The 24,201-nt window shown below is 35.7% G+C and overlaps 1 long non-coding RNA gene across 1 annotated transcript; it reads right to left on the bottom strand.

The window, feature by feature from the left end:
* Positions 1-808: 808 nt before the first annotated feature.
* Positions 809-22,383, bottom strand: LOC116664877. The gene is made up of 3 exons (XR_004321378.1): positions 21,996-22,383; positions 3,194-3,195; positions 809-820 (listed from the first exon to the last, which is right to left on the bottom strand). It is a non-coding gene; the product is annotated as an uncharacterized LOC116664877 (long non-coding RNA).
* Positions 22,384-24,201: the final 1,818 nt, after the last annotated feature.

The raw sequence follows: 24,201 nt of genomic DNA, 5'->3' as shown, positions 1-24,201 counted from the left end.
TGGAAGCCCTGGGCCTGGGTACATAGGCAAATGGTAGGGGTAGAAAGCTTTCAAACAAAGTTGTTCTTGGGACCTTCTTTACCTGCTTCAGGGTGGCTGCCCTTCCCCCACCAGCCTCAGCTCAAATCAATTAACCTTAGATTTTTAACAATTCCCTCCAAGCTGGACTAACATCCTTTGTCCTATTTTTTTTTACTATCATGTTCCTTTGCCAACAACAACAACAAAAACAAAAACAAAGTAGTCAGGATTATATTTGGAGATAACTTTATTGGCCACATATGTTGCCAACATTTAATTTCTGTATGTCTACTTTCATCTCTATTCAGCATCTCTTCTAGATACTTACTGATACTTAGATAGATCTAAGTATCTATTCACACATATCTGTGGCCCTGAAAGAACTGAGATATATTTATCCAAATGTATAAGTAGAAATTCTGCTCTATTTAGATGCATTTCTTAATTTTTTTTAATTTCATATTTGGCTAAAAGCTGAGTTCATGTCTATAAAAAGTTAGTCTCATTTTGGATGTAGGCAGGGAAGAGCCTTGAAGAAATTATTTATGCCTTAGACTATTTGATGGGGGAAGAAAAGGGGATGAACAGGGAAACCTGATTGGATACAGAGTGAGACAAGGCTCCTCTATCTGCTGGGAGGGTGAGTTAGAGCAGAGGCTCCAGGAAATGTCAAGAAGTGAGCAGGTACCTAAAAGGAGATCACTGCAGGAAAGCAAATGATAACATTTGATAATGATCCATAGAAGACAGAAGTACAATAAAGACAAGCAACTTCTTATTTTATTTTGTGTGTTCTTCCCTCCTCTGGCTCCTAAGTTATTGAGACCTATCTTGCTCCCACTCCTTCCCTGTAGCCCACAGTTACCACATTTTCTCTCCCATCCACTCTATGCACATCTTCATATACTATTTCTGTATTTTCAGATGAAGAAACACTTCAAAGCATGTAATGTGCAGCCTAGAAGGAGCACAGGCAATTTTGGATGAAACTGAACTGACCAAGGGACACCAGGAGGGACACAAAGACCTAGAGATCTAAGTGGGCAAGATGCCCAGACAATGGACAGGGGATGAAGATGAACAAAATCCAAGGAGCCACCTGGAGAACAGATGGGGACCAGGGACCAGAATTCTCTTGCCTGAAACAGAAAACAGAAAGGCTGTCCAAATATTTGAAGGATGGAGAGAGTGAGCAGTGCTGAGGGAATCATGACCAATGAGCTCCTCTCTTAGAGAACACATCTAAAATAGGCCCAGGCAGAATGGGGGGCTCCTATTTAAAGTTTATAATATGCTCAACCAGTCCAGGTGGGAAATCTCAAAGGATGACAGCATTTTCAACCTTAGGGTACCCTTCTTCTTTAATGGGGTATTTACTTTTGAGAATATAAGTATAATAAAATATTCATGGTGGAGAGTTTTTGATGGTTAAAGGGTATCCCAGAGGGTATCTTCTGGTGCTGCATTGTCACCTTCTATGGAACTTTTCCCCTCTCTCATCATTCTTCATTAGGTTGGAATTGGGATAAAGAACAAAATCGGTCATAAGGTCCTGTCCCAAGTAATTAGAGAGTTTCTTCTTTTATCTAAATGTGCCTTGTTAAAGTATATCAGTGTCAGCCAGGTTAATTGGAACTTTAATACATAATTGATGTTAATTTATGGCCCTTTTTGTTCCAGGATGCTACTGCAGGCCTTAGAGTCAGGATACAGTTTTCTTGTTATTAATTATATACAGAAAGCCAATATCCCCTCTGAGAAGAGACCCATGTCATCTGTAGCTTACTAAAGATACAGTGTGTCAGCCATAGGTCACTTTTACTGTGTAAGTCCTCCCTAAATTCCATACTACTCCATAATAACATAATACATTAATCACAGTAAGTGAAAATTAGAGCTTTGAGCTAAGTCTCATGCATACTACATGTTAAAATCTTTATCATACAATGCTAAAAATGTATCATCTTACTATGGACTTACTGTATTCCACAAGGCCACAGAATCCTAGTTTCATTTTGGAAATCAGTACACCACCCTGGAACCAAAGATGTTTCCATTAATATAAAGGTAATACTACTGCTATAAGTGAGACTGCCATGAATATAGAATACTGAATGAAGTCCATGAAGTTTGAATTTTCCTTCAGAGTTTCCATTGCAATTCTAATTCTTATCACTTTTTTTGGAGACAGAGGATTAAAATGGTGTGTCCCAAATCCACTAAAAAGTTCTATATTCTAAATTTCTCTCACTGTGAGAATTAATGCTAACTTAAGAATTCTGTAGGCAAAAATACAGGATCGTGAAAATTCTATAAGCCACATAAGCCCATGTGTTGTCCAAAATGCCTTAATCAAAACCTCAAATTCTAAGTTCAAGGAAGGGCTAAGTCCAGTGTATGAACCTACCTAATAAATAGAATCATAGATTTGCTGATGGTTAAAAGGTGCTAAGTTTGCCAACTTTGCCTAGTGACTATACCATTTTGAAAGAGTGAAGAATGAATGACTTTATATAAATCTAATGTACTGAATTTTTTCTGATATGTCACTACATTTTGTTCAAGTTATCATTACCACCATGTGATCAGATATGACGTGATGTGAGAAAGAGCAGGGGTGTCTCACAATGGAACATGACACAACATGATGTGTCAAGTTTCTTTTGAACCTTTCTTGGGATCCAATATCAGCCAAAAGGAGGTCATTTTAATTATCAGATGATTAATTAATTAGATAGTTAATTGTCAGAGGTAGTTGAATCCAAAGACAATGTACTTCTGTACATGCATGTTTGTATGCAGAGGGAAACGTGACATTTTAAAATGTACCTACTAAATGAAAAGAAACTAAGGATTTCAATTAGTTTTTTATTCAAATAACATTCATGAATAGCTACTATGTGTTTTGTTGTGTGAAGCATATTCAGAAATACAGAATCTTTCCTACCCTCAAAGGGCTGATATTCAAGTTGGAAACACATAGTCTTCCTAGAAACAATCTGGATGTTTAGAGAATGCTTAATAAAAAATATTAAGTTAACAATGAAAAAAACAAGTTCTAAAGCAATGAATTTAAAAATATGAACTATATTATACTGTAGTACTTAACCTCTGTTTGCTTTTTAAGGGAAGTAACCATATTCCAGAAAGAAGAGTGACTGGAATTGCAAACGACTTTTTAAAACAGGGTAATGAAACCCCAGTACCAAACACTCTTTTGAGTTAGGTATAAACCAAAAAATTTAGGATCCTATGTAAAGCTTTAATAAATCAGTGTTTTTAAACTATTATGTACTTTTTATTTTTCTGCTAAAAGCAGCAATTCAGGACAACAAATATTAAGTTTCACATTTTATCTAATAAAGAGTACTTTACCTGTGGGGCACATAAGTTACCATCTCTATTGCTTCCAGGAAGAGCTAAAGACTCATGTAAGAGGCTGCCAATATTGTGAGTTTCTTTATATGTATTTAGAAGGGTTTTTTTAGCTGTCAATGGCAATTAATGCATCAGGAAGAATCATTGTCAAATACATTTCTTAAGCATCTATTTACATGGGATTCTATCCTATACATTGCACAAAACAAAATAAGCATGTAGCTAATACCTGCAATCTAAGGTGTAAATTACTTATTGTTATTCTAAATTAATAAGGAAGTTTTTGTTTAATTCTCCCCCGACCCCAACATTTGTAATAAGCTCCTTTGACCTTTCTGGGCCTTATCTCTCTTCTTTTGCAAAACAAGGATGTACTATCAACTCACAGAGCCCAATGATTGTCAACAACTTCTCTAAATCATGTGTGCTGTTTTTTAACCATACTATGTTAAAAATCAAAGATTACTAGAATGTCAAGCAGGGTTTTTAGACAAGAAAAGATCTGTAGTACAAATGGTGCAGGCCAGAAGGGAGTGGCAAGATATATTCAAAGTCCCAAAAGTGAAAAACCAGCAACCTAGGATACTCTACCTAGCAAGATTATCATGTAGAATAGAAGGAGAGATAAAGAATTTCTCAGACAAGCAAAAGATAAAAGAATACAGCAATATTAAACTTATCCTAAAAGAAATATTGAAAGGTGTTCTCTAAATAGAAAAGGAGAAAGAACTACAGGAAATAGAAAATCACAATAGGAAGAGCAAATGTATAAAAAGGATTGTAGATCACTTAAATAAGCCAGTACATAGATTTCATAAAAATCAAAAAAAATTGTGAAAGTGGTTGTAACTATAATAAACAGCAAAAGGATAAACATGAAGATGTAAAATAAAACATCAAAATCATAAAATGTTGAGGAGGGGAGTAAGAAAATGTACTTTTTTAGAATGTGTTTGAACTTCTATGACTACCAATCTAAAGCAATTAGGTATAATAATGGGTAATATACTTGAAAACCAGAGTAACCACAAATCCAAAACACACAATAGATTCACAAAAAGAAGAGAATTCAAGCATAATACAAAAGAAAATCAAGCCACAAAAGGAAAAAGAAAAAGAGTGGAACAAAGAAGAAATACAAAATCAACTGGAAAACAAGGTTTAAAATGGCAATAAAGACATACCTATCAATAATTACCTTAAATGTCAATGGACTAAATTCTCTGATCAAAAGACACAGAGTTGCACATTGAATAATAAAACAAAAGCCTACAATATGCTGCCTATAAGAGACCCACTTTAGGACAAATGACACATACAGATTGAATGTGAGTGGACATAAAAAGATATTTCATGCAAAAGGAAATGATAAGAAAGTGGGGGTAACAATACTAGTATCAGACAAAATAGACTTTAAAACAAAGGCCATAAAGAAAGATAAAGAAGGATACTGTATAATGATAAAAGGAGCAGCAACAGAAGAGGATATTATACTTGCTAACATATATGCATCCAATATAGGAGAGCCTAAGGGCATAAAACAAATACTAACACACATAAAAGGAGAAATTGATGGGAATAAAATAACATTAGGAGACTTTAACACCCTACTGCCACCAACGGACAGATCTTCAAGACAGAAAATGAATAAAGCAACAAGAACCTAAATGACACAATAGAACAGTTAGCCCTAATTAATATTTTGAGGACATTACATCCAAAAGAAACAGAATACACATTCTTTTCAAGTACACATGGAACATTCTCTAGGATAGACCACATACTAAGACGTAAAACAAACCTCAACAAATTTAAGGGGACAGAAATTATTTCAAGCATCTTTTCTGACCACAATGGCATGAAACTAGAAATCAACCACAGAAAGAGAAATGAAAAAAAAAATTGATTATATGGAGACTAAACAAGATGCTACTAAAAAACCACTGGGTCAAGGTTGAAATCAAGGAGGAAATTAAAAAAATACCTTGAGACAAATGACAATGAAAACAACCACACAAAATCTATGGGATGCAGAAAAAGCAGATATAAGAGGGAAGTTCATAGGGATACAGGCCTTTCTCAAAAAAATAAGAAAAATCGCAAATAAACAACCTAACCTACCACCTAAAATACAAAACCTATGGGATGCAGCAAAAGTAGTTCTTAGAGGAATAAGAATACACACCTTCCTCAAAAAACAAGAAAAATCTTGAATAAGTAGCCTAACCCAGCACCTAAAAGAATTAGAAAAAGAAAGACAAACAAAACCTAAAGTCAGCAGGAGGAGGGAAATAATAAAGACCAGAGAGGAAATAGACAAAAATAGAGATTTAAAACAACAATAGAGCAAAATAAAACCAAGAGCTGGTTCTTTGAAAGGGTAAACAAAATCGACAAACCTCTGGCCAGGCTCCAAGGCACCAATAAGAAAAGAGAGAGGACCCAAATAAACAAAATTTTTAAAATGCAAGAGGAGAAATAACCAATACCACAGATATACAAAAAAATAAAAAATAAAAATAAGAGGGGAGGAGGGTATAGCTCAGTGGTAGAGCATGTGCTTAGCATGCTCAAGGTGCTGGGTTCAATCCCCAGTACCGCCATAAAAACAAACAAACAAACAAATCTAATTACCACCCCCCCAAAAATAAGAGAATACTATGAACAATTATATGCCAACAAATTGGACAACCTAGAAAAAGTGGACAAGTTTCTAGGAACATATAGCCCACCAAAACTGAATTAAGAAGAAATAGGTAATTTGAACAGACCAAAAACTAGAACTGAAATGGAATGCGTAACTTAAAAACTCCTGCAAACAAAAGTCCAGGACCAGATAGCTTAACACTGAGGGAATTCTACCAAACATACAAAGAAGAACTTATACTGATCTTTCTCAAACTCTTCCAAAAGACTGAAGAAGGAACACTCCCAAACTCATTCTGTGAAGCCACCATCACACTGATACCAAAACCAGACAAAGACAATACCAAAAAGGAAAATTACAGGTCAATTTGATGACAATAGGTGCAAAAATCCTCAACAAAATATTAGTAAACCAAATCCAACACATAAAAAGTATCATACACCATAATCAAGTTGGATTCATCCCAGGATCACAAAGATGGTTCAATATATGCAAATCAATCAATGTGATACACTATATCAACAAAGGAAAAAGACAAAACCACATCATCAATGTTTGCAGAAAATGCATTTGATACAATTCTATAGCCATTCATGATATTAAAAAAAAAAAGCTCTCACCAAAGTGGGTATAGAGGGAACATATCTCAGCATAATAAAAGCTACTTATGACGAACCCACAGCCAACATAATACTCAATGTTGAAAAGCTGACAGCCTTCCCGCTAAAATTTGGAACAAGACACAAATGCCCACTCTCACCACTTTTACTCAACATAGTATTGGAAGTCCTGGTCACAGCAATCAAACAAGAAAAAGAAAAAAGGTGTCCAAATCGGAAGGGAAAAGGTAAAATTGTCATTATATGCAGATATGATACTATAAATAGAAACCCTAAAGACTCCACACAAAAACTACTAGAACTGATAAATGAATTGAGCAAGGTAGCAGGATAAAGATTAACATACAGAAATCAATTGCATTTTTTTATACTAACAATGAAATATCAGAAAGGGACATTTTCTTAAAATCCTTTTTTAAATTGCATCAAACAGAATTAAAATACTTAGGAATAAACCTGACCAAGGAAGTGAAAGACTTATACACAGAGAACTGTCAAACATGATAAAGGAAATTGAAGATGATTCAAAGAAATGGAAAGATATCTCATGCTCTTGGATTGGAAGAATGAATATTGTTAAAATGGCCATACTACCCAAAGCAATCTACAGATTTAATGTGATCCCTATCAAATTACTCATAACATTTTTCACAGAGCTAGAACAAATAATCCTAAAATTTATATGGAATCACGAAAGCCCCAGAATTGCCAAAGCAATACTGTAGAAAAAGAATGAAGCTGGAGGAATAACCCTCCCAGACTTCAGACAATACTACAGAGCCATGGTAATCAAAACAGCATAGTATTGGTACAAAAACAGACATATGGATCAATGGAATAGAATAGAAAGCACAGAAATAAACCCACATACTTATGGTCAATTAATCTTAGACAAAGGAGGTAAGAATATACAATGGAGAAAAGACAGTCTCTTCAGCAAGTGGTGTTTGGAAAACTGGACAGCCGCATGTAAATCAGTGAAGTTAGAATATTCCCTCACACCATACACAAAAATAAATTCAAAATGGCTTAAAGAATTATACATAAGACAAGACATGGTAAACCTCCTAGAAGAAAACATAGGCAAAATGTTTTCTGACATAAATCTTAACAATGTTCTCCTGGGGCAGTCTATCCAGGCAATAGAAATAAAAGCAAAAATAAGCAAATGGGACCTATTTAAACTTATAAGCTTTTGCACAGCAAAGGAAACCATAAAAAAAACAAAAAGACAACATAAGGAATGGGAGAAAATATTTGAAAATGATGCAACTGACAAGGGCTTAATTTCCAGAATATACAAACAGTTCATACAGCTTAATAACCAAAAAACAAACAACCCAATCCAAAAATGGGCAGAAGACCTAAACAAATAATTCTCCATTGAAGATATACAAATAGCCAGTGGGCACATGAAAAAATGCTCAATATCACTAATTATCAGAGAAATGCAAATCAAAACTATAGTGAGGTATCACCTCACACCAGTTAGAATGGCCATCATTAAAAAGTCCACAAATAATAAATGCTGGAGAGGGTGTGGAGGAAATGGAACCTTCCTTTGCTGTTGGTGGGAATGTAGTTTGGTGCAGCCAATATGGAAAACAGTATGGAGATTCTGCAAAAGACTAAAAATGGACTAACCATATGATCTGGCAATCCCACTTCTGGGCATATATCCAGAGGGAACTCTAATTTGAAAAGATACATGCACTCCAATTTTCATAGCAGCACTATTTACAATAGCCAAGACATGAAAACAAACTAAATGTCCATCAACAGGTGACTGAAAAAAGAAGTTGTGGTATATTTATACAATGGAATACTACTCAGCCATGGAAAAAGAATAAAATAATGCCATCTGCAGCAACATGGATGGATCTGGAGATCATCAGTCTAAGTGAAGTAATCCAGAAAGAGAAAGAAAAATACCATATATCACTTATGTGTGGAATCTAAAAAAAGATATAAGTGAACTTATTTACAAAACAGAAACAGACCCACAGATGTAGAAAACAAACTTACAGTTACCAGGGACAAAGCGGGTGGGAAGGGATAAATTGGGAGTTTGAGATTGGCAGATACTAACTACTATATATAATAGTCAATATCTTGTAGTAACCTAAATGAAAAAGAATATAAAAAGAAATATATGTATGTATATGTATGACTGAAACACTACAACAATGTAGACTGACTAGACTTCTATTAAAAAAAAAAAAGGAAAAAAAATTATTCAGCCTCATCAAAAGAAGGGAATTTTGACACTTGCAACAACATGGATAAACTTAGAGGGCACTATGCTAAGTGAAATAAGCCCAACAGAGAAAGACACACACTGCATAAAGTCACTTATATGTGAATTTTTTCATATGCTTTGTCTTGGTAATTCTATACCTAGGAATTTTTCCTAAGGAAATAATCAGAAAGATGCAAATGGATTAATGTACAACAATGTTAATTGTGTTATTTGCAATAGTGGAGGCTGGAAACCACCTTAATGTTAGTAACCGGTAACGTTTTCTAAAAATATTTGTCATTAGAAAATTCTCGTGGAAAAAAATGTGGCTGACAAAATCATGATACCAAACTGGAGATATGGATAGCATGATATCAATGTGTCCATATATGTACATTCTACATTTTCTAAACTGTTAGTCTAAAAATTAAGGGGAAAAGCTTTTAAAATAACCAATACGAATGCTTTTGACACATGCCATTTTGTAAGTTATTTGCCAAATAAATCGTCCAAATATGCTCTTTTTAATGTTTGGGTATACAATTTGGATATAGTTTGAAGCATACCGCGAATAAGAAAATCCTCCTAATGTTGAAAGCAATACAAATCAATCCTAACTGAGCAATAAAATGCTACTTTACTGTTTGTGTTGTTTTTAAAGGAAGATTGGAAGTTTAGCTCGACATTCACCTCTGCCTTTATAAAAAAAAAATTACAGCCTATATAAATCTTTTAAAACCGCAGACCACCGAGTTGGACTCGGGGCTGAGATTTTCTTCGTTTTGCCCTGACTCACAAAGGTCTCCGGCCGACCGCCGTCTGCAGATGACAGCCTCCATCAGGAAGCCCGCAACTCCACTTCCTGCTTAGGGGCGGCACCTCGGACCCTCGCCGGGATTTCAAAGCCCTGTTCCAGCCGTTTCTGTAGGGCTGAACCTTCTTATTTAGTAAATATTTACCTAGCTCTCTGAGGACTCTGATCACTAATCACTGCCACTTCTCTTTAATAATAAATGGTGAACTTCAAACGCCGCAGAACTCAACCGACTAATCAGTGCTCGCCGGGAGGTGCAAAACTGCAACCCGCCAGCGGACATGAAAGACTGAACATTTCCTGCTGCAGCTCGCGGCGGCCCAGAATAAACTTAAACGGAACGCGAAGAGGTGGATGCGGCCGCCCCCTACGCGCGGGCCGCGGGAGCCCGGGATCCATCTGCCTGCGGCTCGGCGCGCCGCCCCTTCCCCTTTCGCCCCGGGGACGCTCAAAGCCCGCCGCTCTGCCTGCTCCACAATCTGGGCTGCTGCCCCCTTGGGCTTTTAATGCTACCTTTTAAACTCGCCGTTCAATTGCAAACCAGTTAGCCCTTTCCGTTTGCCCGGGAGAGCGGTGGGGAGCCGCCGGCGCACTCCTCGCGGGCGGAAACGCGCGGGTTCGGCGCAGGGGGCTCCTGGCCGCCGCGCTCCGCTCTTCTGAAGGGGGTCAGCACGCCGGGTGACACTGACGCCAGCCTTCCCGGATTTAGTCCTCAAAGTCTTTTTTTATTTACTAGTAAAGGTAAGGGTCGCCCCTTTCACGGTTTCATTTTGTAATGTGAGAAACAAATGATTAGGCCCACCCCACAGGCTTGTATTTGCTTCAAAGCAGCGAGGTCCCACCTACTTCCACTGCTGATTTTGGAAACCGCCATCGGGCCTTTGGAAATACTGAAAAATTTTTGTCCCAGACACAGGGATAAAGATATTGAATATGTGTTGAGACCTGACTCATGTCTAAAATTCTGCTTATCCAAGATGTAATTTGAATTCTATATTGTCTATTCTGATGAAGGCATGAGCGTTTGACGTAGCTGACTAGAGTTTTTCTTATAGGCCATACTAAAGGTTTGAATGAGAATCAGTTTGCCCCCAAATTATTCTATCTTTTGTATAATTATTTCAGCTCCGTATAATGGAAGACCCAAACAGATCTGAAATCTAATTTGTTCTCAAATTTAACACATTTCTGTTACATTTTTAAACACGAATTAATTTAGAATAAGTTGGTGGAAACATAGGGATTGGTGTTAAAATGGCTTTGCCTCATTCACACAGAGCCCTGCCAATGTACTTTTAATTTTATCCACTTAATAATCCCTAGGTGTTGAGAAAAGACTGGAAGCGCTCTTTCCCCAACCGCTCACTGAAACAACACAGCGGGCGTTTGCAGCGATGAGCTCGGAGTGCCCCTCTGTGGAAGAAGATGAGCACTACACTTTCCTTCTTACAGGTGAGTTCGTGGTTGCTGCTGTCTTGGAAACCTTGTAGTTCTTCACCTCTGCCCACCTTGAGGTCAGATGTTACTTTTCGTTAACATCTGTGAATTCAGTCTCTCTCCTTTTCTTCATGAAACATAAGTATTTGTTGAAAAGAATGAATGAATGAATCCTTTGGTCTCCTCTCCTCCCAAAGCTTTGCAGTTGACAAAATGCCCTAACAGTGACTTAGGCGTCAGTTGATGTCAGGAGCAGATAGAATGAAATAACAAGGAGCACAAGTAGGTGTTATCTTGTGCCAGCTCTCAACAATTGGCAGTGGCTGCAGCAGAGGGAGACTGAGGTCAAGGTGGGGCTCAAAAGTAAGTGTGATGTGATGAATGAGCAAGATGCAAAAAGGAAGTTAATCACTCTGTGCCCTAGGAGCTGACACCTGTATTATTGATCTATATCACTTCTAGCCATTGGCTAATTGTTACTGAGTTTATTAAATGTATTTCAGTCTTTTGTCTTCATCTCAAAAGTCAGAGCAGTGCCTTCACTGTTAACCTTGCTGAAAAATAAACCCCATTTTTGTTTATGTGATAGTGAATTAAAAAGCTCTCCATACATAATTATTGCTGTAGCTTCTACTCTGGTTTTCCACATGCTGACCTGTTCCATCTTTCTTATGCTGTTCTGTTACTCCAGCTTATTTTGATTTGTGCGCCTTTCTGTGCTGGTGCTCCCCCAATCATGAAGTAGATAAGTAAGAACGGGTGGAGGAGGGTGTTAATAATTACGGTGGCATAAACTGGTGCTGTCCTGGGCAAATCAGGACATGTAGTCACCCTACTTACAAGCCCTAAAGTTAAAAGGATCCAAGTCACTGTGCACTTCTAGAATGATGAGCAACTGGGTGAACACACACTTGCTAAATTCACAGCTCCAGGAATATCCCTCAAAAATCTTCAGAAACTGTACGTGCTGTCTAATCATCCCTTTTTGCTTGAGAGCAGAAATATCTAATGATAAATCCCAGACTCTTTGCAAGCTTCCAACTAACTCCTGGAGGAAACTCAGGTATCTGCCCAGAAGGTTGCCTACTGCTAGACCCTCTGAGGTTGAGTAAAATACCCAGAAGCAGGAACAGGCAGGCTTACACCTCACACAACTGGTATGTCCCTGAAAAAGTACATTAGGTGATACATCAGGGAAATCACATTTTTTTAATTCACTGGAGAAAATGGCTAAATAATGAAACCTTCTAGTGAGTCTCCTATAAAACTTTAAAACTCCTTTTAAAATGCAAATAATTTACTATTTTATAAACCTGGATTTTTGTAGAATTGGTTTTCTTAAAGCAGAAAGTGTGACCTAGAACTGCGGTTTACTAAACCTCAGAAGTAATGAACCTGTATCTGAGACATATGTTCAAGTTATACTTTAAATGGAGATATTTTCATTAGGATGCTTTTAACTGGAAGTAACTAAAACCCACATCTGTCTTATACAGTGAAGATCATTCATTGACTCATATAAACTGAAAATCCCAGCTCAAGCTTTAAGCATAGGTTGACTCTAATAATGTCACCACGTTAGTTTCTTTCCATTTTTCTGCTTTATCTTCCCAGATACTGTCTAAAGGTGATTTAATGACATCACCATCATTATCATAGCTACATGAAGGAGGTAACTCAATGTTCTCTAAGGAGGAATAACAGATAAAGTGGCAGAGTCATTTGAACTGAGATATTTTTCATGAAATAATCTACAGATTAAACAGCATTTAAGGGAAAAAAACCTTTCTTTGTTGTGAGCCTGTTGAGGTCCATGATGGAGGAAACTGTTCCCTTTTTTTGCTTTTCTTTTTTTAATTGAAGTATAGTTGATTTACAATATTGTGTTAGTTTCAGCTGTATAGTAAAGTGATTCAGCTATATATTTTTTCAGATTATTTTCCATTATAGGTTATTACAAGATATTGAATGTTGTTCCCTGTGCTATACAGTAAATCCTTGTTGCTTATCTATTTCATGTATAGTAGTTCATATCTGTTAATCCCATATTCCTATTTTATCCCTCCTCCCCTTCCCTTTGTTAACTGTAAGTTTGTTTTCTATGTCTGTGAATTTGCTTCTGTTTTGTATATAGATTCATTTGTATTATTTTCTGATTCCACATATAAGTGATATTATATAATATTTGTCTTTCTATGACTTACTTCACTTAATATGGTAGTCTAGGTCCATCCATGTTGCTACAGATGGCAATGTTACATTCTAATTTATGGCTGAGTAATATCCTTTATACATATATATGACACATATCCTTAAACCAGTCATCTGTTGTTTCCATATCTTGGCTATTGTGAATAGTGCTGCTATGAACATTGGGGGTGCATGTATCTTTTTGAATTAGAGTTTTTGTCTTTTCCGGATATATGCCCAGGAGTGGAATTGCTGGATCATATGGTAAGTCTATTTTTAGTTAAGGAACTGTCATACTGTTCTCCATAGTGGCAGCACCAATTTACATTCCTACCAGCAGTATTGGAAGGTCCCCTTTTCTCCACACCCTCTCCAGCGTTTATTATTTGTAGACTTTTTGATGATGGCCATTCTGATTGATGTGAGGTGATACCTCATTGTGGTTTTGATTTGCATTTCTCTAATAATTAGTGATGTTGAGCATCTTTTCATGTACCTACTGACCTGTATGTCTTCTTTTTTATTTTTATTTATTTTTATTTTAAGGGGGAGGGCATAATTAGATTTATTTAGTTAGTTAATGGAGGTACTGGGGACCGAACACAGGACCTTGTGCACGCTAAGCATGCGTTCTACCCTCTATCTGTACCTTCACCCATCTGTATGTTTTCTTTGGAGAAATATCTGCTTCGGTCTTCTGCCAGTTTTTTTGACTGGGCTGTTTGTTTTTTCCACATTGAGTTGAATGAGCTGCTTGTATATATTGGATATTAAGTCCTTGTTGGTAGCATCATTTGCAAATATTTTCTACCATTCCATAGGTTGTCTTTTCATTTTGTCGATGATTTCCTTTGCTGGGCAAAAGCTTTTAAATTTGATTAGGTCCCATTTGTTTATTTTTGCTTTTGTTTCTTTTGCCTTGGGAGACTGATCTAAGAAAATATTGCTACAATTTGCATCAGAGAATGTTTTGCCTATGTTCTCTTGTAGGAGTTTTATGGTGTCATGTCTTATATTTGGGTCTTTAAATCACTTTGAGATTATCTGTGTATATTCTGTGAAGCAGTGTTCTAATTTCATTGATTTATGTGTAGCTGCCTAGGTGTCCCCACACCACTTGTTAAACAGACTGTCTTTTTTTTTCTTTTTACTTTTTTTTAATTGAAGTATAGTTGATTTACAATGTTGTGTTAGTTTCTGGTGTACAGCATAGTGACTCAGTTATAGATATATATACTGTTTTCATATTCTTTTTCATTATAGGTTTTTACAAGATACTGAATATAATTCTCTGTCCTATACAGTAGGACCTTACTGTTTACCTATTTTGTATATAGTGGTCAGTATCTGCAAATCTCAGGCTCCCAATTTATCCCATTCCACCCTCTTTTTCCCCTAGTAACCATAAGTTTATTATCTATGTCTGTAAGTCTGTTTCTGTTTTGTGAACACGTTCATTTGTGTCATTTTTTAGATTCAACATATAAGTGAAAGAGACTGTCTTATCTCCATTGTATATTCTTACCTCCTTTGTTGAAGATTAAGTGAACATGGAGTGTGGGTTTACTTCTGGGCTAATTTGTTCCATTGACCTATATGTCTGTTTTTGTGCTAATACCATGCTGTTTGATTACTTCAGCTTTATAGTATTGTCTGAAGTCTGAGAGGGTTATACCTCCAGCTTTAATATTTTCCAAAGGATTGCTCTGGCAATTCTGGGTCTTTTGTGGTTCCATGTAAATTTTTTTCTAGTTCCGCGAAAAATGCCATTGGTAATTTGATAGGGATTGCATTAAATCTGTAGATTACTTTGGGTAGTATGGCCATTTTAACAATATTCATTCTTCTGATCCAATAGCTTGGGATATCTTTCCATTTCTTTGAGTTATCTTCAATTTCCTTTACCAGTTTTATACTTTTCAGCATATAGATTTTTCACCTCCTTGGCTAAATTTACTCTTAGGTAAATAATTTTAAATGGGATTTTTAAATTTTTCTCCTTCTGATATTTCATTGCTAGTATAAAGAAATGCAGCAGATTTCTGTATAGTAATCTTGTATCCTGCTATCTTGCTGAATTCATTTATTAGTTCTAACAGTTTTTGTGCAGTCTTTAGGGTTCTCTATATAGAGTATTATATCACCTGCAAATAGTGACAGTCTTACCTTTACCCTTCCAATTTGAATACCTTTTATTTCTCTTTCTTGTCTGATTGCTATGGCTAATGTCCTCCCTTTTTCTATTGTACTGTATTTAGTGTGGTAGTAATAGGAGGCAGTGATAAATACTAACATGTACCCCAGGCTTCACATATTACACAAGACTAATAATGGCTAGGAGAAATCTTAGAGAACACTTGCTCTTGCCTCTTTAGTGTACTGGGGAACTAACTAAGACCCAGAGATAGGGGAGTGAACATAAATTTTACTTTATGAGAACTGAAGAGACACTTGAAAATGTAAATGAAGATCAATCCACTGCATGACCACACTTGTTTATTTGTCAACAAACAACTCCTGCAGATCAGACCTTCAACCACTCCAGACCAACCTGGCCCTCACCATGAAGACACTGTGGTGCAATTTCAGAAAGTAAGCTCACTCCATTCTGCTACTCATAGCTGCCTCTTGCCTTAATATGGTGTTTTCTGAATTGAGATACACATGTGGTAAAGAATATACTGTATATTATAGGAAAATATAACTGGTATATCAAGTTCATGAATTCATCAAGATTATTGTTCAGGATAAGACTATAGTTAATGTATCAGTGGCATTCCACCTTAAACAATGCATTTTTAATTTTAAGTATAGAATTCAGAGATACCTGTGAACCTTCTACATAGTCAGACTTACACTTGAAAATCAATTGACATACTGCAGTAAACTTGCAAAACAAAAACCTTGACTGCTCTGGATATGTATGAAAATTTAAGAGAAAAATTTTATAAAATTTCAAAGACTGTCAATCTCATTAATGTCAGGCCATCGATCCCTTTGCTGTTTCAGTTATCTTTTTAAAGAGATGGAGCTCATTGACTTTCACTCAGTAATATTCTCACTCTTTTATCTGTTTTGTAAGAACCTTCAAGTCTCTTCTGTATGTAATCTTCACTCTGCCAAATTGTATGCATGACTTGTGTTGGTGTTAAAAGATAATTGCTCATATGAACATTCTAAATCTTATCTTCCATGGCGAGTTTACATCCATATGCAAGATAAAGTCAAAGGGAAGATCAAAAAAACTGGAACTGTGAGGAACATTGCTTGATCGTGGTAAGATAGGTTTTGTTGTCTGAATTACCTTTTTAAAATTTAACTGAAGAACTAGTTGTAAATATTTTAAACCTTATTAAAGAGACACTTAAGAAAAAGGCCTCAGATTTCCTGTTCTGGCAGTAAGAAGAACTAAATATTCTGAAAGGTCCTCCCACCATAAAAACAAGTAGATCCTGGATAAACTATCCTTTATTCATTTCTGAATTTGTAAGAAAAGGGGGGTTTTTCAGGATACTCTCTCCAAAAATAAATCTCAAAAATGCAAAATGATGAGCAGTAATAAAAAGGGAAAGGTAGACTGGCCTAAAGACACAAGCCAGTATTAGAGCTTTGATGGCTGAACTAAGCCTTGGGCTAGAAGCAGGTACAAGAGTTGAATTTGAGAGTCCCACATTAAGCTGATATTCTCAAGGGGAATTACAATGTTCCAGGCCAGTAGTCTCCCTGTTTTCTCGCAAAAGCACAAATAAATGTTTTCTGGAGAAAACCATCCCCATCTTATTGCCACAAGATTCCCACAGATTAAGAGCAAGCAAATATGAGCTAAAATCCAAAATCAGACAATATACATGTAAAGAAGACATCATTATTACAAATCATTTGTAACTACAAATATTCAAGTCTCCAAGGAATTAATATTTTGGAATTGTCAGGGGGTGGAGGTGGGGAGTATAGCTCAGTGGTAGAGTGTGCACTTAGCATGCCTGAGGTCCTGGGTTCAATCCCCAGTACCTCCATTAAAATAAATAAATAAATATAATTACCTCCCTCCAAAAAATAAATAAATAAAAATTTAAAAACAGTAAAAAATAAATTTTTTAAAAAAGTGAAACCTAAATATTTTGGAATTGTCAGACAGAGAATATAAAATTTCTATTTATAAACTGTTCAAATAATTAAAGATGTTTTCAGAAAATGAGTACTGTTAAGAAACTGTCAAAAATATTTTGCATATTTGAAAAATAAAAACAAAAAGAACTTTAGGAAATAGAAAATATAATTATTGAAAAAGAAAATTTAATGGATGGTTTAGATTTTGCAGATTAGATGTGAGTGAAGAGAGAGTTAGTGAAATGGAAGAAGTATCTGAAAGAAATATTCAGGATCCAGTATATTGAATAAAAAGAGAAAAAAGACAGAGATTGAAAGTTGTGGAGGATAAAATGAAAGACTTTAAAATACATCCAGACATAATTCTAGAGAAGGAAATAGAGAGAATGGCAGAACTGCAATATTTGAAGAGAAAATGATCAAGAATTTTCTAGAATTGATGAGATATATAAACTCATAGATAAAGGAAGTCAATATATAATAAGCAAGATAAATAAAAAGAAATCCACAAAAACACACATTACAGTGAAACTGCAGATGACAAAAGACAAAAAGATTTTAAAAGCAACCTGAAGTAAAAGAAATGATATTTAGACTCTCAACAGTAACAACAGAAAGCAGAAGTTTGGGAAATAATAACTGCTTGATTAAAATAAATTAACTGTCAACTTAAAATCAAGTACTTAGCAAAACTATCTTGTCAGAAATAATTTTAAAAAAAAGACATTTTCAATTGAACAAAAACCTAGAGTTTGCTATTAACAGATCTTCACCATAGGAGCTTCTAAAGAATGTGCTTCAGGAAGAAAGAAAATTATGGCTAAAGGAAAGTCTGGAATGCAAAATGAATAATGAATAAATTGATAAAGATGTAGATAATTTTTAAATGACTGTATGTATAAAAAAAAGAAAGAACAAGGAGGAAGATTAGGGAAAAAAGAGGAAAGAGTGGAGGCGATCTAATTTATAGTGTTTGAAAAATAAAGTATAGAACTAAAGTTCTAATCTCCAGTAGCACTGAGAGATTTATCAGTCTCCAAAGTTAGATTTTGATTCACTAATCAGAAGTAAGTAGCTAGCTGATGGAAGCTGTTCCAAGATCCTAGCATTTTTCAGGAGCTCATTTAACATACTAACTTACTTTAAACTTACTTAAATTTAAGTTAAATTTCATGTATGATAAAAATTTTTATGTTAATTACTAAAAGATTATAATATGTTATTTTTACCTAGTAGAGGGGAAAAATTAGTTAAGAAAAAACTTTAGCCAAAAAAACTGAATTAACTTTAAAAAGGCAAAGGAAGGAAAGAAACAAATGAAACAGATAAGGGAAAATTTACATTGATAGGAACAAGTCCAAATATATCAATAATAATAATAAATATAAATGAATTTAACACACAATAAGAGAAAAAAATCCATTTGTTTTATCTACCTAAACCATTTATTATAGTCATACCTAAAGTATATAAATGTAGAAAGGTTATAAGAACAAAGATTTAAAAAGAAATACCAGACAAATACCAAAACAATGCAGAGATCACCACACTAATAGTACATAAAAGAAAACATAAGACAAAGAGTGTTATTGGAAATAGAGAAGTTTACTATGTAATGATAAAAGTTTTCAGTTCACTATGTGATTATAACAATTTTAAACTTGGATGAACATAATAAAATTGCCTCAAAATCATCATAGGATATGTTAGCACACCTCCAGTAATTATTAGTGGTCTAGAATACAATAAATTAATATGGATAAAGAATATTTAAAGAACATATATAACAAAATTGCTATAATTAATATAATATTAATATAATAACATTTTAAATTATATATCTTACAACTAGAGAATACACAGTCTTCTCAAGCTTACAAGCAATATTTCTAAAATTCCACACTTAACTCAGCCATGAAGAAAGTCTCAACACATCTCAAAGAATCAGCATCATAAAGACTATATGTTGCAGCAACAATACAGTTGAAAAGAGAAAGGACACTAATACAAACTTGATGGAAGACTTCAAACCACACATTCAAGAAGTCCTATGCAACGTAATCAGAACAGCTACAAAGAAAAGCAGAACCAGCATATCAGAGCAAGAGCTAAAAACCAAAGACAAGAAGCAAATTTTAAAAGCAGCCCAAAAGATCTATTATCATCAAAGGGACAACAGTAAGATGAGTAGCCATCTTCTCAACAGAAACCATACAAGTCAGAAGAAAATGTGCTAGAAGAGAATAACAGTAACCTAGTTTCCTATTCACCAAAAATATCCTTCAGAGATACAAGCAAAATAAACAGATTCAGACATACAAAAATTGGGTGAATTCATTCCTAGCAGACCTGCTTTAAAGGAAATGCTGGGGGGAAGGTATAGCTCAAGTGGTAGAGTGCATGCTTAGCATGCTTGAGGTCCTGGGTTCCATCCTCAGTACCTCCTCCAAATATAAACAAATAAATAAACCTAATTACCTCCCCCTCATTAAAAAAAAAAAAATGCTAAAGGGTGTTCTTCTGCCAAAAAGGCAAATAATCCCAGATGGAAGCTCAAAGGTGCAAGAACAACAGAGAGAATATAGGGCTAAATATAAACGAATCTTTCCTATCTAATAAGAATATTGCCTTATAGGGTATTAAATGTATACATTACAGAAATAATAGCACAGAAGGCAAGAGAAACATAAGTAGAGTCAAAGAGTAGATATGAAGCCTTTGTATGTAAGACAGTGGCTCTCAAAATGTAGCCCCTAGGTCAACATCATTAGCATCTTAATAAATCATTAGGATGCAGATTCTCAGGCCTCACCCCAGACCTGCTAAAACAGAAACCCAGGACCCAGCAATCTGTGTTTTAACAAACCCTCAAGGCAATTCTGAATCCATGCTCTCAAGTTTGAATGCATGCTTAAGTTTGAGAACTACTAATTTCCATATAAATTTAATGATTCAAGTAACATGCTGTTATCTCTTGAGTAACCACTGTGAGGTTGGTAGTTCTGTCCCCTTTTTCACACCCAGCATTGATGTGTGGCTTCTCTCTGTTTTTCTCAGTTGACTGGAGGTTTGTTAATTTTACTGCTCTCCTCAAATAACCTGCTTTTGATTTCATTGATTTTCTCTGTTATTTTTGGTTTCCTATTTCACTGATTTCTGCTATATTTACTTCTCCCCATATTCTGCTTACTTTAGGCTTGATTTTCTCTTCTTTTTCTAGTTTCTTAAGGTAGAAGCTGATAAAGGACATCTACAAAAAAAAAAAAAGAAAAAAGTACATTTAGTATCATCCTTAGTGATAAAAGACTGAGTACTTTCCCCTTCAGATCAGAAACAAGACAAGGATGTCCACTCTTACTGCTGCTATTCTGTTTCATAATGGAGATCCAATGGAATAAAGCAATAAAAGAAAGACAGAAAAGGCATACATATTGGAAATAAAGAAATAAGCTTTCCTTTATTTGCAGAAGACATAATTTTCTACGTAGTAAATTCTAAAGAACATACCAAAAAGACTAAAGTATGAGTTTTGCAAAATATAAGATCAATTGTAATTCTGTATAATAGGAGTGAACAATTGGAAATAGAAATTTAAAAGCAGAATTATTTACAATAGCATCAAAAAAAAACATGAAATGCTTAGGAATAAATCTAACAAAATAGTGCAAAACCCATCGAATGCCAAGTATAAAACAGTGCTAAGAAAAATTAAAAAGCTAAATAAATGTACTGAGTTCACAGACCAGAATATTCAGTATTATTAAGGTATCAGTTCTTGCCAAATGGATTCATAGATTCAACATATTCCCAATTAATAGCCCTGCTGGCTTTTTTTGGTAGAAATTGATAAGCTAATTCCACATTTTATATGGAAAAGAGAAAGACCTGGAATAACCTGTTTCCTCACCAGCTGCCAACAGAGTCCCTATACCCAAATTTCAAACTATCTCGTGGTTTACAGCTTTTCCCCAACTAAATCTATTTGTCCTGTACTCATTGCTCAATCTATTGTACATTGACCATATAAAATCACATTTTATTAAGAGCAAGGGTTAACATTAATATACTCCAATAAAATAACTTTCCCATCTTGATTGGCTTGTTGGGAAGAATCAATAAATTCATACTTAAATATGTGAATTTACCATATAATCCTTTTTTAAGAAAATAAGTGTGAATCTGTATTTTCTCACTCATAAGCAATGGAAGTAATGAGTGTATGCTTTTCCATATTTTTCACGGCAGCTTCTGTCACTAACATCTGCTGCTCTAGTTTATATGATGTTCATGTGAAAATATATACCAGTTATTGTAAGCTCTAACAAAAAGGAAGATAGGTAGAGCATGTGTGAACAAAAACCTTAAAATATGAATAGCAAGAAGTTATTTTAAAGCGCTACCTTTGTCACTTTCTGTTATGACTAAAGTTGTGTTCTCCCAAGATCCATACGTTGAAACCCTAACCCTCAGTGTGACTGTACTTGGAGCTGGGTCCTTTAAAGAGGTAATTAAGGTTAAATGAGATCATGAGGGTGAGACTCAATCCAATATGACAGTTGTTGTCATAAGAAGAGGAAGAGACACCGGGGGTCTGGTGAGAAAACGCCATGTGAGGACACAGCCAGAAGGCATCTGTCTACAAGCCAAGGAGGGAGCTCTGCCTCAGGAGAAACCAAACCTGCTGACACCTTGATCTTGGAGCTCCAGCTTCCTGAACTGTGAGAATATAAATTCCTATTGTTTAAACCACCCAGTCCCGGGTATTTCATTATGGCAGCAATAGCAGACTAAAATATAGTCCATCAAGCATTTGCCTCTAATTTTTGCTTTACCTATTTCTGTGGATGTTTCTTTAAAATAATTAACCAAACTTCATGCCATTTGACCTCCTCACCCGGTACATTCCACCACCATTTGACCCAGTCATCTTTCCACCTCCTGTGTATGGCATGACTCCAAAGCCTCCCAGAAATCCAGGGTTGGTTTCTGCTGCATCTATTTGATTAGCTCATTTTGCAAGTTTCTGGGTCGATGCAGACCATCACAAAGCCCACTTGGCCAAGGGACAGAAATCAATAAGGAGGGAGACAGCAGGAGCAACGGGGGTTGGGTTCAGAAATCTTGCCACACAGTGCGCTGGCTTTGTTGAGCTTCATGGCACAGGCCCATGTTCTGTAAACTTTTCATCTGCACACAAATTGCATTTCACAGCGATACTAAAAGGGTGGGTTACTGATGCTGCATGTGGGAGGTATGTGCACAAATCCTGTTATCAGATAATAGGATTACCATGCATGCCTCCTGAGCATGCTTTGAAAGTTTACTCCTCAATCTGCATATACAGCCACAGGCCAGCCATTTTACTGCACAACAAATAAAATTGCTGCCAAATTATTTTCAAAGCCACCATTATTTTCCTCATTATTTCCATCATCGTTTCTGAGTTGAGCTGCAGCAACAGCCACAACCAGATGGGCATTTTCTTCTTCCCTCTCACATCCACACCGACACACCCCAACTCACCCAAGTAACACCAGAGTCTTTCTTACTATTTGTTCTGAAGCCCACAGGAAATTATGGGCCTTAAAGAAACTAAAGAGAAAAATTAATGGGAGAGAAAAAGAAAAGAAAATGCCAGGTGTTTTAGCAACATTGATGAGGTGTTGTCTTCAAAATTTATAACCATAAATTTCTTTCAAATAGTCATTTGCCATATGTGTTGTCATTGGCTTTGATTTAACCTTTTTTATGGACAGCACAGGTGCAGGTTCAAAAATTTCACGTGCATGACTTCTGCCCCTTTGTGGTTGGGAAGACCTCATAGTGGGCTCCAGCTTCATCACCGGAGGAAATTGTTCTGGGTGGAGAGAACATGATCCAGAGGGCTGTGGTGATGGTTGATCACAAAGTCCTTGAACCAACCATCAGAATGCCCTGATCTGTCAAAGGTTTTTTTCTCTCAAATGTGAATTTATTTACTTGGAAATTATTCAAGGGATACAAATGAATCTCATTTATATGAATGTTTAATGAGTCATTTTTACTATAAATTATAAGAAGAGAAATACAAAATAAATACACAATTCAGATAACATATCAACACTTGCAATCTACAGTATCCTAAAATATCTAGGTTGTACAGTTACCTCCTGTACAAGATGAGCCTGAGGAGAAACTGTGAGACACATAACATATTATTCAGTACCAACAACCACAGCTCCCCTTGTGCTATCCCTTCAAGACCCTCATGCAATCCTTTGACTGGACAGACCTTCTCCTTCAGCTGCCCTCTGCCTCCCAAGAGGGATCCTTGTTTGTTCCATATTATGTCCACTCATCCTTCTTTCTCTACCTGCCTCAGAGTTTGACTTTAAGTCTATGTTGTAAAAGAAGATTCCACTCCAGAACCTTTAGAGGTGTCACCCTGTTGTGATCATCAGTGTAGGTGTGGATGCAAATAAATGTTACTCACAACCTTCTTGACCCTGGCCAAACCCTAGGACTGCACTTAACCCTCGCCTAACAACCCTCTTGAATTTTATAGCAATCATACCCTTGCTTTACTTTATAGTTTTCCAATTTGGGGCTACTTCAGTTAATCCTGCTATAAATAATCTTGTACATGTATCCTGGTGAACATAAGCACACATTTCTTTAGGGCATATCCTTAGGAGAGGAACTTCAGTGTCAAAGGTTGTGCAAATCCACAACACTACTGGATAATGTCCAAACAGTTTTCTCGATT

The sequence above is a fragment of the Camelus ferus genome, chromosome 1 (assembly GCF_009834535.1).
Source record: "Camelus ferus isolate YT-003-E chromosome 1, BCGSAC_Cfer_1.0, whole genome shotgun sequence".
Taxonomy (NCBI): domain Eukaryota; kingdom Metazoa; phylum Chordata; class Mammalia; order Artiodactyla; family Camelidae; genus Camelus; species Camelus ferus.
This window is presented reverse-complemented; position numbering and strand designations above follow the sequence as displayed.